We start from the raw sequence: 14,952 nt of genomic DNA on the forward strand, positions 1-14,952 counted from the left end.
GGTAGGAGTACATGGGAATGACAACCTGTCAAACTAGGACCAGAAAGGACAGGGTCAGGAATTTCTTAGACTAGCATGGACTGGAGCTCAAGGAACATCAGAACTAGGAAATGCTAGGATGATTTGTGACAGGGCAAGTTATTTGAGTGCCATGAGTGCAAGGATCAGCAGGACGAGGACCAAGATAATCAGGCCAAGATTAAAGAGACTATGAAGATCAAGACCTGAAAGGCAATGGCCAGTATGTCCATGATACAAGGATAAGTAGTCCAGGGATTAGGACGATTGAGGGATTCAGTACCAAGGGCACCCAGAAGACCAGAGCAAGAAGCCTAGGTAAGCTAAAAGCATCATGATCAGGAGGTACACAGGGCTAAGAGGGTCGCAAAGGTCAGGACCTAGGGGACCAGTGTTCAGATCACCATGTGGGGCAGAGCAGCCATTTCAAGTAGCATGACCAGGGGAGGGAAGTTCAGAGGTAAGAAGACCAACCAGCATCTGGAGTACCAAGTGGAATGGAAAGTGGTGTGCAGGAGGACCATATTGAACAGTCTCAGGAGGATCCGAAAAAGGAAAGCCCGGATCAGGAGGACCTGGATCAATGGCTACACTACTAATAGTACTAGATGGACAAGAAACAAATCCAGGAGAAAAGGAGAGCCCAATCCAGGAGGACAACGACTAAGTGTGCCAGGACATATGTAGCAAGATGGACCAGGACCTGTGTTACCACGGCTAGCTGGTTGATAGTTAGGAGAACCAGGACAAGGTGATTAGGACCAAGAGGACTACAAAGAAGACCAAGACTAAGATAGCAGGTTGGTTAGGTCCAGGAGAACCCAACAGGAGTAAGAAAACCAGGGACAATGAGCATATAATCTAGAACAGGACAAGGACTATGAAAAACAAGAACACATTAACCTTGGCCAGGAGGCTGACACCATGGACACAAACACCAGGAGTCAGAAGGAAAAGTTCTAAGAGGTCCAGGAAACAAAGAACTAAGGGGACCAGGTAGATCAGGGCAGGAAAAGGAGAATCAGGACCATGGACATCAGGGCCAGGATGATCAGAGCCTGGAAGTCCAGACCACGGAGCTAGGAACAGTATGGCCAGGAAGATAAGAGACAGGATGGCCATGCCTATGTTGACCAGCTAAAGCAGGGCTATGATGAGTTTGTGTAGCAGCATGAGGACCAGCAGCAGGAATACCAGGGCCAAGCGGCTCAGGACCAGATGCAGGAAGGCAAGATCCAGTACAGAATAAGCAAGGATGACAAAGGAGTCAGTACCAAGAATATCAGGAGCACCAGAGCCAGGAGGACTAGGAGGTTCAGCACCAATAGGACCAGGAACAGACCTAGGAGTGGCAGAGGTGCCATGACAATTGAACCCGGGTGCAGAGGACCAAGTTAAGCAGAAGGAACAGGACCTGGGTTTGGCAGAACCAGAGTAATGAAGATCGGGAGGATGAGAACAGCCAGGGACAGGAAGCCTGAAGAGACTGGACCTGGATGACCAGGAGGACCAGGAGCTCCAGGACCAAAATAATGAGGCTCAGAAGGACCCAAACAAAGAGAAAGAGGACCGAGAGGGTACAGACTATTGGTTGCAGTGCCAGGAGGCTCATGAGGGCAAGGAACAGGGCCAGGAGCACAATGATGATCTAAAGCAGGAAAACAAGTGCTAAGAGGGCAAGGCCTAAGAGGGCCAGGACAAAATATGACAGGTAGACAGAGGTGACCAGCAACTGATGTACTAAAAATCAGCTGAGCAGGGTGAGAAGGATCAGGTTAACTGGATGAAGGTCAAGAGGATCTGGAAAGAAAAAAAAAGTGCTAGGGTAGGTGGCCTGCAAGGACCAGGATGACCAGAAGGAGCAGAACCAAGAGGATTAGGCATACAAAGATCCAAACCAGTAACAAAAGGATCAAGCCTATAGGGCACAAAACTAGGATGATAACACAGACTATGAGGACCAGGAATATGAGGACCATTGCTAGGCAAACTAGAGTGAGAGTGAGGAAGGCTAGGAGAACGGGACCTGAAGATTAAATATGGCCAGGCAACCAGAGCCAACTGGACAAGAGTTAAGAAAACCAGGGCAGTGAGGACTAGTGGAACCACAACTAAGGGGGAAAGGAATCTCAATTCCCAGAGGTCCAATGTATCGGTACCTGGCATACCAGGACAAAGAGGACCAAAATGAGGAGGAAAGGGAGGACAAGAAAGGTAAGGAGCACAGGAGCTATGATAACCAAGCTTGGTGTCTAAGTACGGAAAAGAACAGGCTGACTTAAACAAGGAAGATCAGGCTAAAGTGGACCAGATAGTCCAAGGTAACAATGAACAGAAGGACCATGACCAATACCATCATGACATGTTAGAGGAGGACCTGGAGAACTAGTCAGGTCAGGAATAGGTAGACTAGGGCCATTAAGACCAGGCACCTGATGAGGGAGAATTAGATGGATTAGAAGTATATGAAAGTGCAGGACCAGGAACAGGGCTAGAATGACCAGAGTGGTCAGAACCAAGGGACCAGACCTGAAGCTCCAGGTGGAACAGGAGGACTAAGAACTGAAGTATTAGGATCAGGCTGGTGAGGATCAGGGAAACCCGGACAACCATAGACACAAGGACTAATAAGACTAGGCCAAGGCCAAAATGACCAGGTCTAGCCCAAGAGGACCTAATACAGAGGATCAGGACCAGTGAAAGCTGTACCAAGTGGACCACAAGTACAAGGACCAAGGCAGGGAGAATCAGAATGACCCAAACCAACATAGGAATGCCAGCCCTAGGACGACCAGCACAACAGGACTAGATGGATATGGACCCAGGAGACCATCAGGATCAAGATGAGGGTCAGTACTACCAGTGACATAAGGTCCAGGAAGAGCTAATGAAAAGATGAGCAAAGAGCAGGGCCAGAAAGCCCATGGTCAGGAAGGATTACAACCAAGACCCCCAGATTCAGGAACCCAGGAAAACCAGTAAGCCTGGGCAAAGCACTACGCTACGCTCGCGTAGTTTGCGAAGTTCGCGCTACTTCGCACTACGCGAACTGCACGTAGCACAGTGCGAACACGCGTAGCGTAGTGTTGCGTAGTGCTGCGGTAATTTTTTGCTTGCTCGCGGTCCTCAACGTCAAGTTGGCGACCGCGAGCAAGCAAAATGACATCCCGGCGAGACTTTTTCCTTGTTCACGATCAGCAACATCAAGTTGCCGATCGCGAGAATGGAAAATAAACCTCCCGGCGAGATTCCCAACGCGAGGAGGTCAGGTTTCTCATTGCGAGTGGTCGCGTATGCTCGCGACCGCTCGCGATGAGAAACTACCAGTTTGCGTTGAGAAAGCTGCCGCTCGAGTAAAAATCTACTCGAGCAGCAGAAAACTACAGCTCGCACTGTGCAAGATGCCATTTTCAATGATTGCACAGTGCCGGTTGCTTGTCCGCACTGTGCAATCATTGAAAACGACATCTGGCACAGTGCGAACAAGGTACTACGCAGTTCGCGAACTGCTACGCGTAGCTCGCGTAGTCCGAACTGCACTTTGCGTAGCTTCGCGAAGTGCTACTTCGCGAACTACGCCCAGGGTTAGTAACCAGAAGTAGTGGAGTCGGGCCAAGCTGAGGACCAACACCTAAATGCACAGAAGGACTGAGAAGCGATGGAAGAAGACTAGGAATTGGAGGACACTTATGTGAGTCTAGGCCACATGTATTAGGATATCCCCTTTGTAAATGTTTCTTAATCATGCTTCTCATACTGCCTAGAAACCCCACCTCTTCAGCCCATCTATAGAACTGGTAAGTATTTGCTGAAAAATAAGAACATGCAAAGTAAATAAAATGTTGGGACTGTTGCATTCTGACCTCTGAGTGTAGAAGACTTGGTATGATGCTGGCACATTAGTCTGAGAGTGGATCTGAGGGCATAGGGACTGAAACTTGGCAGAGGGGGTTAAAGGTGGATAGGTGGAAATTAGTGAAGTCTGTGAAGGATGGTTGTTAGACCTGGCATCTTTGGCGTGGTTACACCTGACTTTTTGCCTCTACCTCCTGTGTTTTTGATGCTATGCTGGATTTCGTTTTTGCTGGTTTAGATGCTTTGGGCACTTTGCCACTGCTAATCAGTGTCAAAGTGCAAGTGCTCCATTGGTAAATTGTTGTGTTGATTGGTTATCCATGATTGGCATATTTTTTTCACCTGTTAGCCCCTAGTAAAGTGCACTGCGTGTGCCAGGGCTGGTGATTCAAATGCTACTAGTGGGCTGCAGCACTGGTTGTGCCACCCACAGGAGTAGCGCTAAAATGATGTCTTAGGCCTGCTTGCAGTGCCTATGTGCAGTCCAGGACTGCCATGTCGACCTGGCCAGTGCACCCACTGACCAGGCCTTATCCTTCCCTTTCTGTACATGTCAGGCATCCCTATGGTGGCCCTAGGTACCCCCCTGGGCTGGGTGCAGTGTATCTGAAAGGTAGGGCATGTACTGAGGTGTGTAACATGCCTTGGTAGTGAATTACAGCCATTTTCGTTTTTCACTGCTGAGAGGCTATCTTGCCCATAGGATAGAATGGGGAAGGCTGTTTACATGCCTATCTTCCCATAAGGGCAAGGTAGAAAATCCAAGTTTGGTATCTCTGTGTTCAGAATTTAATTATACATCTTTTTAGCAAGATGGTTTTTAAATTCACTGTGTGAGAATAGCACTTTTTAGAAAGTAGCTATTCTCCTGTTTAACCTTCCTGTGTGCCTGTGTGCTGGTTGGCTGACTGGTGTCATGTGATTGGCTAGGTGGCTCCAGGAGCCTGGATGAGTCATCAGCAGGGTGAATAGGGAGATCTGCTTTAGATGGGTGGGAGGAGTAGTCCCTGGGTCTGAATAGGGCTGCCCCTGCCAACACAAAGCTGGCTCCACCCCCTGCTGGCCAGGCTGAGGACTCTGCCTCTGCTGGCACAAAGAAGGCTCCACCTCCTGCTGAGCGTCTAACGACCCTGCCCCTCACTCTGAAAGGAACCAGGTGCTCCAGAGCAGAGCACACCCAGGAACCGGTTTGAGCAGGGGAATCCCCCCACTGAAACACAAGAGGGGTATAAGAAGAGGGCCCCAGACACCTAAAACTTTAGATCACTTTGGAACTAAGAAGAAACCTCTGCCAAGGAGAAAGCTGAAAAGGACTGAAGAGGAGAAGACTGCCTGCTTGCTGTTTTGCTTTGCTGCCAAGGAGAGGGGAAGGACTTTGCTGTGTCCCCTTCTTTTGATTCTGATCTCCAAGGGCCTGAGAAGAGCTGGCTCCCTGTTAAGAAGTCCCAGGAACAAAAGGACTTCACCACCAGCTCCCCTGGAACTCTGCTGAGAGAGTTCTGACCTGCCTTGGAGTGCTTGCCCAGTCTTGGGGCCTCAGGAGGTCGTTTTGCTGTGTTTGGGAGCTGGGAAGCAGAAGCGTGAACAAGAGTGACTGGTACCCAACGCATCATCCGATTGCGTGTCGCAAAACGAGAGTGCGAGGAAAAGTTCATCGCGGCACCATCGCACCACGCAGGGTCCCCGCATTGCCGAGTGCGTCGAGCATCGTCCCGGTGCGAGAAGATTCCTGACACTGCGCGGGTCGTCGCAGAACCAGTTTGCGGGCCGCACCACTGCCGGTGCGTGAAAAGTCTCCAGTCGCTGCGTGCGTCGACGCAGAGTCCCGTTCCGTGGCGCATCGAGAGTTGCGGCGCCGGAAGGCAACGCTGCGCCACGCATCGCACCACATCGAAGAGTGTCGCATCGAACCTGTGCGTGAAGCTTCCCCCCAAGAAACCTACGCAACGAAAGCCAAAGGTATCGCATCCTCCCCCTACAGATCGGAGCCGGCGCATCCACCTCTGCTGCGTGAAGCAGGGCTGCTGCAAAGCCTCCCCAGGATCTCAGGAGTATCGCATCGCCTTTGCCATCTTCCTTGTTATAGCTTTTGGGAACCTTATCGCAACTACAGGTACTGTTGGGCACGAGAGTGTCACATTTTGTGCATTGAGAGTCGCATTGTGCAGGACACTGATTTTGACATCCTGGAGTACTTTCTGCAAACTCTTGAACTATCTTTAAAGTAACCTTTTGAATTATATGTTGGTTTGTCTGTAGTATTTGGTCTTGTGAAGTTTTTAGTAAAGATACATTATTTTTCTAAAACTGGTGTGGAGTAAATCTGTGGTGTTTTCACTGTGTTACTGTGAGTGTTGGTACAAATACTTTACACATTGCCTTTGATAGCCTAGACTGCTCAGGCCAAGCTACCTAGAGGGTGAGCAGGGGTTATCTTAACAGTGTATCCCCCTTTCCCTGACTAGAAGCAAGTGTCCCTACTTGGACAGTGGTACCTACCCTGCCAACTAGAGACCCCCAGATCTAACATTGGTGGTCAGCGGTGAGGATTGAACTTGTATTTGTACTTGACCCACAGTAATTGGTGTACATCACTAGGAGTGCAGACCAATAGACAACCACATACTGTATTTTTGATCTCTATTTTTGAGTAACTCTTCAAGAGCATCATGTCTCAGATGGCAACAAGTGAGAAGGCAGAAGTGGAGTTTTCCATTGCGGATTTGTATTCGTACGGAGTGGTAGCACTCAAGCAATTCTGCAAAGACCGTGGTTGCCCCTTTAAAAGTGGAGCTAGAAAGGATGAGCTCCAGAAAGCCTTGACGGCCTGGTGGGAGGCCCAAGAGGAGGATGATGCAAATGAAGAGGATGGTTTTGTTCCCCAAGATCTGCCCATGGGCAGAGCAGTCTCAAGGGCTGGCAGCTCCCATTCCAGTAGGGGGCTCACTCCAGAGGAGTTGGAGGAGAATCAAAGAGTGAGGTGACCTACCTGGTCAACTTGCGATCTCCCAGGAACCCCATGAGGGTCCTACACGTGAACCGCCTCAAACCCCATTTTGAGAGGTCTGAAATAACAATGCTACTTGCTACAGATGCAGGGATGGAGGAGGATAGCGATCCTCTTCCTGACCTCTTGGAAGCTAAGGAGCAAGATGGGTCAGTGGATGGAGTGGTCCTCTCGCCCACCCTGACCCCAGAACAGCAGAGGGACTGTCGCCATGTGCTGGGTCAGTTTGCATCTCTGTTCTCCCTGACCCCCGGTATCACCAACTGGTGTGTCCATGACATGGACACGGGAGATAGCATGCCTGTGAAACAGAAGTTTTACCGGGTGGCTGACAAGGTCAGGGCCAGCATCAAGAAGGAGGTTTCTAAGATGTTGGAGCTAGGGGTGATTGAGCCCTCCAGCAGCCCCTGGGCTAGCCCAGTGGTACTTGTACCGAAAGCTGCTGCGCCAGGTGCCACTCCAGAACTTAGGTTTTGTGTGGACTACCGTGGGCTCAATGCTGTCACGAAGACTGATGCACACCCCATCCCCAGAGCTGATGAGCTCGTGGATCGGTTGGGAGCTGCCAACTACCTCAGTACGTTTGATTTAACTTCTGGGTACTGGCAGATTGCCTTAACTGATGGGGCCAAGGAGAGGTCTGCGTTTTCAACGCCAGAGGGGCACTTCCAGTTCCGTGTCATGCCCTTTGGGTTGAAGAACGCCCCTGCCACATTCCAGAGACTGGTCAACCAGGTACTGTCCTGGCTGGAGCAATTCAGCGCCGCATATCTGGATGACATTGCTGTGTTCAGCTCCACTTGGGAAAAACACTTGCAACACCTCTGCGCAGTGTTGAAGGCTCTGCATAGTGCAGGCCTCACTATCAAGGCCAGTAAGTGCCAGATAGGGCAGGGTTCGGTGGTGTATTTGGGACACCAGGTAGGAAGCGGCCAGGTGGCGCCCCTACAAGCCAAGATAGATACCATCCGGGCTTGGGAACCCCCCAAAACCCAGACAGCGGTGAGAGCCTTCTTAGGACTCACCGGGTACTATCGCCGTTTTGTCAAGGGGTATGGCACCATTGTTGCTCCCTTGACAGAACTAACTTCCAAGAAGTTACCGAAGAAAGTGATTTGGACCAGTGCCTGCCAAGAAGCTTTTGATACCCTGAAGGAGGCCATGTGTACAGCACCTGTACTCAAGGCGCCTGACTTCTCCAAGGAATTCATAGTGCAGACAGACGCTTCTGAGCATGGAGTGGGAGCGGTGCTCTCACAACTCAATGATGAGGACTTGGACCAACCTGTAGCTTTCATTAGTAGGAGGCTACTTCCCAGGGAACAGAGGTGGAGTGCGATTGAAAGGGAAGCTTTTGCTGTGGTCTGGGCGCTGAAGAAGCTGAGACCCTACTTGTTTGGGACTCACTTCCGGGTTCAGACGGACCACAGGCACCTCAGATGGTTGATGCAGATGAGGGGTGAGAATCCTAAGCTGTTGAGGTGGTCCATTTCCCTACAGGGGATGGACTTTACGGTGGCACCGCCCCGGTACAGAACACGCCAACGCTGATGGTCTGTCCAGGTTTTTCCGCCTTAGCGATGAGAACTCCCAAGAGGGTGGGTAGTTCTCCCCAATTTCAGCTGGAGGGGACACGTGTTAGACCTGGCATCTTTGGCGTGGTTACCCCTGACTTTTTGCCTCTACCTCCTGTGTTTTTGATGCTATGCTGGATTTCGTTTTTGCTGGTTTAGATGCTTTGGGCACTTTGCCACTGCTAATCAGTGTCAAAGTGCAAGTGCTCCCTTGGTAAATTGTTGTGTTGATTGGTTATCCATGATTGGCATATTTGTTTCACCTGTTAGCCCCTAGTAAAGTGCACTGCGTGTGCCAGGGCTGGTGATTCAAATGCTACTAGTGGGCTGCAGCACTGGTTGTGCCACCCACAGGAGTAGCGCTAAAATGATGTCTTAGGCCTGCTTGCAGTGCCTATGTGCAGTCCAGGACTACCATGTCGACCTGGCCAGTGCCCCCACTGACCAGGCCTTATCCTTCCCTTTCTGTACATGTCAGGCATCCCTATGGGCCCTAGGTACCCCCCTGGGCTGGGTGCAGTGTATCTGAAAGGTAGGGCATGTACTGAGGTGTGTAACATGCCCTGGTAGTGAATTACAGCCATTTTCGTTTTTCACTGCTGAGAGGCTATATTGCCCATAGGATAGAATGGGGAAGGCTGTTTACATGCCTATCTTCCCATAAGGGCAAGGTAGAAAATCCAAGTTTGGTATCTCTGTGTTCAGAATTTAATTATACATCTTTTTAGCAAGATGGTTTTTAAATTCACTGTGTGAGAATAGCACTTTTTAGAAAGTAGCTATTCTCCTGTTTAACCTTCCTGTGTGCCTGTGTGCTGGTTGGCTGACTGGTGTCATGTGATTGGCTAGGTGGCTCCAGGAGCCTGGATGAGTCAGCAGCAGGGTGAATAGGGAGATCTGCTTTAGATGGGTGGGAGGAGTAGTCCCTGGGTCTGAATAGGGCTGCCCCTGCCAACACAAAGCTGGCTCCACCCCCTGCTGGCCAGGCTGAGGACTCTGCCTCTGCTGGCACAAAGAAGGCTCCACCTCCTGCTGAGTGTCTAACGACCCTGCCCCTCACTCTGAAAGGAACCAGGTGCTCCAGAGCAGAGCACACCCAGGAACCGGTTTGAGCAGGGGAATCCCCCCACTGAAACACAAGAGACAAAGACTTGGAGGGGTATAAGAAGAGGGCCCCAGACACCTAAAACTTTAGATCACTTTGGAAAAAAGAAGAAACCTCTGCCAAGGAGAAAGCTGAAAAGGACTGAAGAGGAGAAGACTGCCTGCTTGCTGTTTTGCTTTGCTGCCAAGGAGAGGGGAAGGACTTTGCTGTGTCCCCTTCTTTTGATTCTGATCTCCAAGGGCCTGAGAAGAGCTGGCTCCCTGTTAAGAAGTCCCAGGAACAAAAGGACTTCACCACTAGCTCCCCTGGAACTCTGCTGAGAGAGTTCTGACCTGCCTTGGAGTGCTTGCCCAGTCTTGGGGCCTCAGGAGGTCGTTTTGCTGTGTTTGGGAGCTGGGAAGCAGAAGCGTGAACAAGAGTGACTGGTACCCAACGCATCATCCGATTGCGTGTCGCAAAACGAGAGTGCGAGGAAAATTTCATCGCGGCACCATCGCAACACGCAGGGTCCCCGCATCGCCGAGTGCGTCGAGCATCGTCCCGGTGCGAGAAGATTCCTGACGCTGCGAGGGTCGTCGCAGAATCAGTTTGCGGGCCGCACCACTGCCGGTGCGTGAAAAGTCTCCAGTCGCTGCGTGCGTCGACGCAGAGTCCCGTTCCGTGGCGCATCGAGAGTTGCGGCGCCGGAAGGCAACGCTGCGCCACGCATCGCACCACATCGAAGAGTGTCGCATCGAACCTGTGCGTGAAGCTTCCCCCCAAGAAACCTACGCAACGAAAGCCAAAGGTATCGCATCCTCCCCCTACAGATCGGAGCCGGCGCATCCACCTCTGCTGCGTGAAGCAGGGCTGCTGCAAAGCCTCCCCAGGATCTCAGGAGTATCGCATCGCCTTTGCCATCTTCCTTGTTATAGCTTTTGGGAACCTTATCGCAACTACAGGTACTGTTGGGCACGAGAGTGTCACATTTTGTGCATTGAGAGTCGCATTGTGCAGGACACTGATTTTGACATCCTGGAGTACTTTCTGCAAACTCTTGAACTATCTTTAAAGTAACCTTTTGAATTATATGTTGGTTTGTCTGTAGTATTTGGTCTTGTGAAGTTTTTAGTAAAGATACATTATTTTTCTAAAACTGGTGTGGAGTAAATCTGTGGTGTTTTCACTGTGTTACTGTGAGTGTTGGTACAAATACTTTACACATTGCCTTTGATAGCCTAGACTGCTCAGGCCAAGCTACCTAGAGGGTGAGCAGGGGTTATCTTAACAGTGTATCCCCCTTTCCCTGACTAGAAGCAAGGGTCCCTACTTGGACAGTGGTACCTACCCTGCCAACTAGAGACCCCCAGATCTAACATTGGTGGTCAGCGGTGAGGATTGAACTTTTATTTGTACTTGACCCACAGTAATTGGTGTACATCACTAGGAGTGCAGACCAATAGACAACCACATACTGTATTTTTGATCTCTATTTTTGAGTAACTCTTCAAGAGCATCATGTCTCAGATGGCAACAAGTGAGAAGGCAGAAGTGGAGTTTTCCATTGCGGATTTGTATTCGTACGGAGTGGTAGCACTCAAGCAATTCTGCAAAGACCGTGGTTGCCCCTTTAAAAGTGGAGCTAGAAAGGATGAGCTCCAAAAAGCCTTGACGGCCTGGTGGGAGGCCCAAGAGGAGGATGATGCAAATGAAGAGGATGGTTTTGTTCCCCAAGATCTGCCCATGGGCAGAGCAGTCTCAAGGGCTGGCAGCTCCCATTCCAGTAGGGGGCTCACTCCAGAGGAGTTGGAGGAGAATCAAAGAGTGAGGTGACCTACCTGGTCAACTTGCGATCTCCCAGGAACCCCATGAGGGTCCTACACGTGAACCGCCTCAAACCCCATTTTGAGAGGTCTGAAATAACAATGCTACTTGCTACAGATGCAGGGATGGAGGAGGATAGCGATCCTCTTCCTGACCTCTTGGAAGCTAAGGAGCAAGATGGGTCAGTGGATGGAGTGGTCCTCTCGCCCACCCTGACCCCAGAACAGCAGAGGGACTGTCGCCATGTGCTGGGTCAGTTTGCATCTCTGTTCTCCCTGACCCCCGGTATCACCAACTGGTGTGTCCATGAAATGGACACGGGAGATAGCATGCCTGTGAAACAGAAGTTTTACCGGGTGGCTGACAAGGTCAGGGCCAGCATCAAGAAGGAGGTTTCTAAGATGTTGGAGCTAGGGGTGATTGAGCCCTCCAGCAGCCCCTGGGCTAGCCCAGTGGTACTTGTACCGAAAGCTGCTGCGCCAGGTGCCACTCCAGAACTTAGGTTTTGTGTGGACTACCGTGGGCTCAATGCTGTCACGAAGACTGACGCACACCCCATCCCCAGAGCTGATGAGCTCGTGGATCGGTTGGGAGCTGCCAACTACCTCAGTACGTTTGATTTAACTTCTGGGTACTGGCAGATTGCCTTAACTGATGGGGCCAAGGAGAGGTCTGCGTTTTCAACGCCAGAGGGGCACTTCCAGTTCCGTGTCATGCCCTTTGGGTTGAAGAACGCCCCTGCCACATTCCAGAGACTGGTCAACCAGGTACTGTCCTGGCTGGAGCAATTCAGCGCCGCATATCTGGATGACATTGCTGTGTTCAGCTCCACTTGGGAAAAACACTTGCAACACCTCTGCGCAGTGTTGAAGGCTCTGCATAGTGCAGGCCTCACTATCAAGGCCAGTAAGTGCCAGATAGGGCAGGGTTCGGTGGTGTATTTGGGACACCAGGTAGGAAGCGGCCAGGTGGCGCCCCTACAAGCCAAGATAGATACCATCCGGGCTTGGGAACCCCCCAAAACCCAGACAGCGGTGAGAGCCTTCTTAGGACTCACCGGGTACTATCGCCGTTTTGTCAAGGGGTATGGCACCATTGTTGCTCCCTTGACAGAACTAACTTCCAAGAAGTTACCGAAGAAAGTGATTTGGACCAGTGCCTGCCAAGAAGCTTTTGATACCCTGAAGGAGGCCATGTGTACAGCACCTGTACTCAAGGCGCCTGACTTCTCCAAGGAATTCATAGTGCAGACAGACGCTTCTGAGCATGGAGTGGGAGCGGTGCTCTCACAACTCAATGATGAGGACTTGGACCAACCTGTAGCTTTCATTAGTAGGAGGCTACTTCCCAGGGAACAGAGGTGGAGTGCGATTGAAAGGGAAGCTTTTGCTGTGGTCTGGGCGCTGAAGAAGCTGAGACCCTACTTGTTTGGGACTCACTTCCGGGTTCAGACGGACCACAGGCCCCTCAGATGGTTGATGCAGATGAGGGGTGAGAATCCTAAGCTGTTGAGGTGGTCCATTTCCCTACAGGGGATGGACTTTACGGTGGCACCGCCCCGGTACAGAACACGCCAACGCTGATGGTCTGTCCAGGTTTTTCCGCCTTAGCGATGAGAACTCCCAAGAGGGTGGGTAGTTCTCCCCAATTTCAGCTGGAGGGGACACGTGTTAGACCTGGCATCTTTGGCGTGGTTACCCCTGACTTTTTGCCTCTACCTCCTGTGTTTTTGATGCTATGCTGGATTTCGTTTTTGCTGGTTTAGATGCTTTGGGCACTTTGCCACTGCTAATCAGTGTCAAAGTGCAAGTGCTCCCTTGGTAAATTGTTGTGTTGATTGGTTATCCATGATTGGCATATTTGTTTCACCTGTTAGCCCCTAGTAAAGTGCACTGCGTGTGCCAGGGCTGGTGATTCAAATGCTACTAGTGGGCTGCAGCACTGGTTGTGCCACCCACAGGAGTAGCGCTAAAATGATGTCTTAGGCCTGCTTGCAGTGCCTATGTGCAGTCCAGGACTACCATGTCGACCTGGCCAGTGCCCCCACTGACCAGGCCTTATCCTTCCCTTTCTGTACATGTCAGGCATCCCTATGGGCCCTAGGTACCCCCCTGGGCTGGGTGCAGTGTATCTGAAAGGTAGGGCATGTACTGAGGTGTGTAACATGCCCTGGTAGTGAATTACAGCCATTTTCGTTTTTCACTGCTGAGAGGCTATATTGCCCATAGGATAGAATGGGGAAGGCTGTTTACATGCCTATCTTCCCATAAGGGCAAGGTAGAAAATCCAAGTTTGGTATCTCTGTGTTCAGAATTTAATTATACATCTTTTTAGCAAGATGGTTTTTAAATTCACTGTGTGAGAATAGCACTTTTTAGAAAGTAGCTATTCTCCTGTTTAACCTTCCTGTGTGCCTGTGTGCTGGTTGGCTGACTGGTGTCATGTGATTGGCTAGGTGGCTCCAGGAGCCTGGATGAGTCAGCAGCAGGGTGAATAGGGAGATCTGCTTTAGATGGGTGGGAGGAGTAGTCCCTGGGTCTGAATAGGGCTGCCCCTGCCAACACAAAGCTGGCTCCACCCCCTGCTGGCCAGGCTGAGGACTCTGCCTCTGCTGGCACAAAGAAGGCTCCACCTCCTGCTGAGTGTCTAACGACCCTGCCCCTCACTCTGAAAGGAACCAGGTGCTCCAGAGCAGAGCACACCCAGGAACCGGTTTGAGCAGGGGAATCCCCCCACTGAAACACAAGAGACAAAGACTTGGAGGGGTATAAGAAGAGGGCCCCAGACACCTAAAACTTTAGATCACTTTGGAAAAAAGAAGAAACCTCTGCCAAGGAGAAAGCTGAAAAGGACTGAAGAGGAGAAGACTGCCTGCTTGCTGTTTTGCTTTGCTGCCAAGGAGAGGGGAAGGACTTTGCTGTGTCCCCTTCTTTTGATTCTGATCTCCAAGGGCCTGAGAAGAGCTGGCTCCCTGTTAAGAAGTCCCAGGAACAAAAGGACTTCACCACTAGCTCCCCTGGAACTCTGCTGAGAGAGTTCTGACCTGCCTTGGAGTGCTTGCCCAGTCTTGGGGCCTCAGGAGGTCGTTTTGCTGTGTTTGGGAGCTGGGAAGCAGAAGCGTGAACAAGAGTGACTGGTACCCAACGCATCATCCGATTGCGTGTCGCAAAACGAGAGTGCGAGGAAAATTTCATCGCGGCACCATCGCAACACGCAGGGTCCCCGCATCGCCGAGTGCGTCGAGCATCGTCCCGGTGCGAGAAGATTCCTGACGCTGCGAGGGTCGTCGCAGAATCAGTTTGCGGGCCGCACCACTGCCGGTGCGTGAAAAGTCTCCAGTCGCTGCGTGCGTCGACGCAGAGTCCCGTTCCGTGGCGCATCGAGAGTTGCGGCGCCGGAAGGCAACGCTGCGCCACGCATCGCACCACATCGAAGAGTGTCGCATCGAACCTGTGCGTGAAGCTTCCCCCCAAGAAACCTACGCAACGAAAGCCAAAGGTATCGCATCCTCCCCCTACAGATCGGAGCCGGCGCATCCACCTCTGCTGCGTGAAGCAGGGCTGCTGCAAAGCCTCCCCAGGATCTCAGGA

This window comes from Triturus cristatus, chromosome 4_1 (genome assembly GCF_964204655.1).
Source record: "Triturus cristatus chromosome 4_1, aTriCri1.1, whole genome shotgun sequence".
Lineage (NCBI taxonomy): Eukaryota > Metazoa > Chordata > Amphibia > Caudata > Salamandridae > Triturus > Triturus cristatus.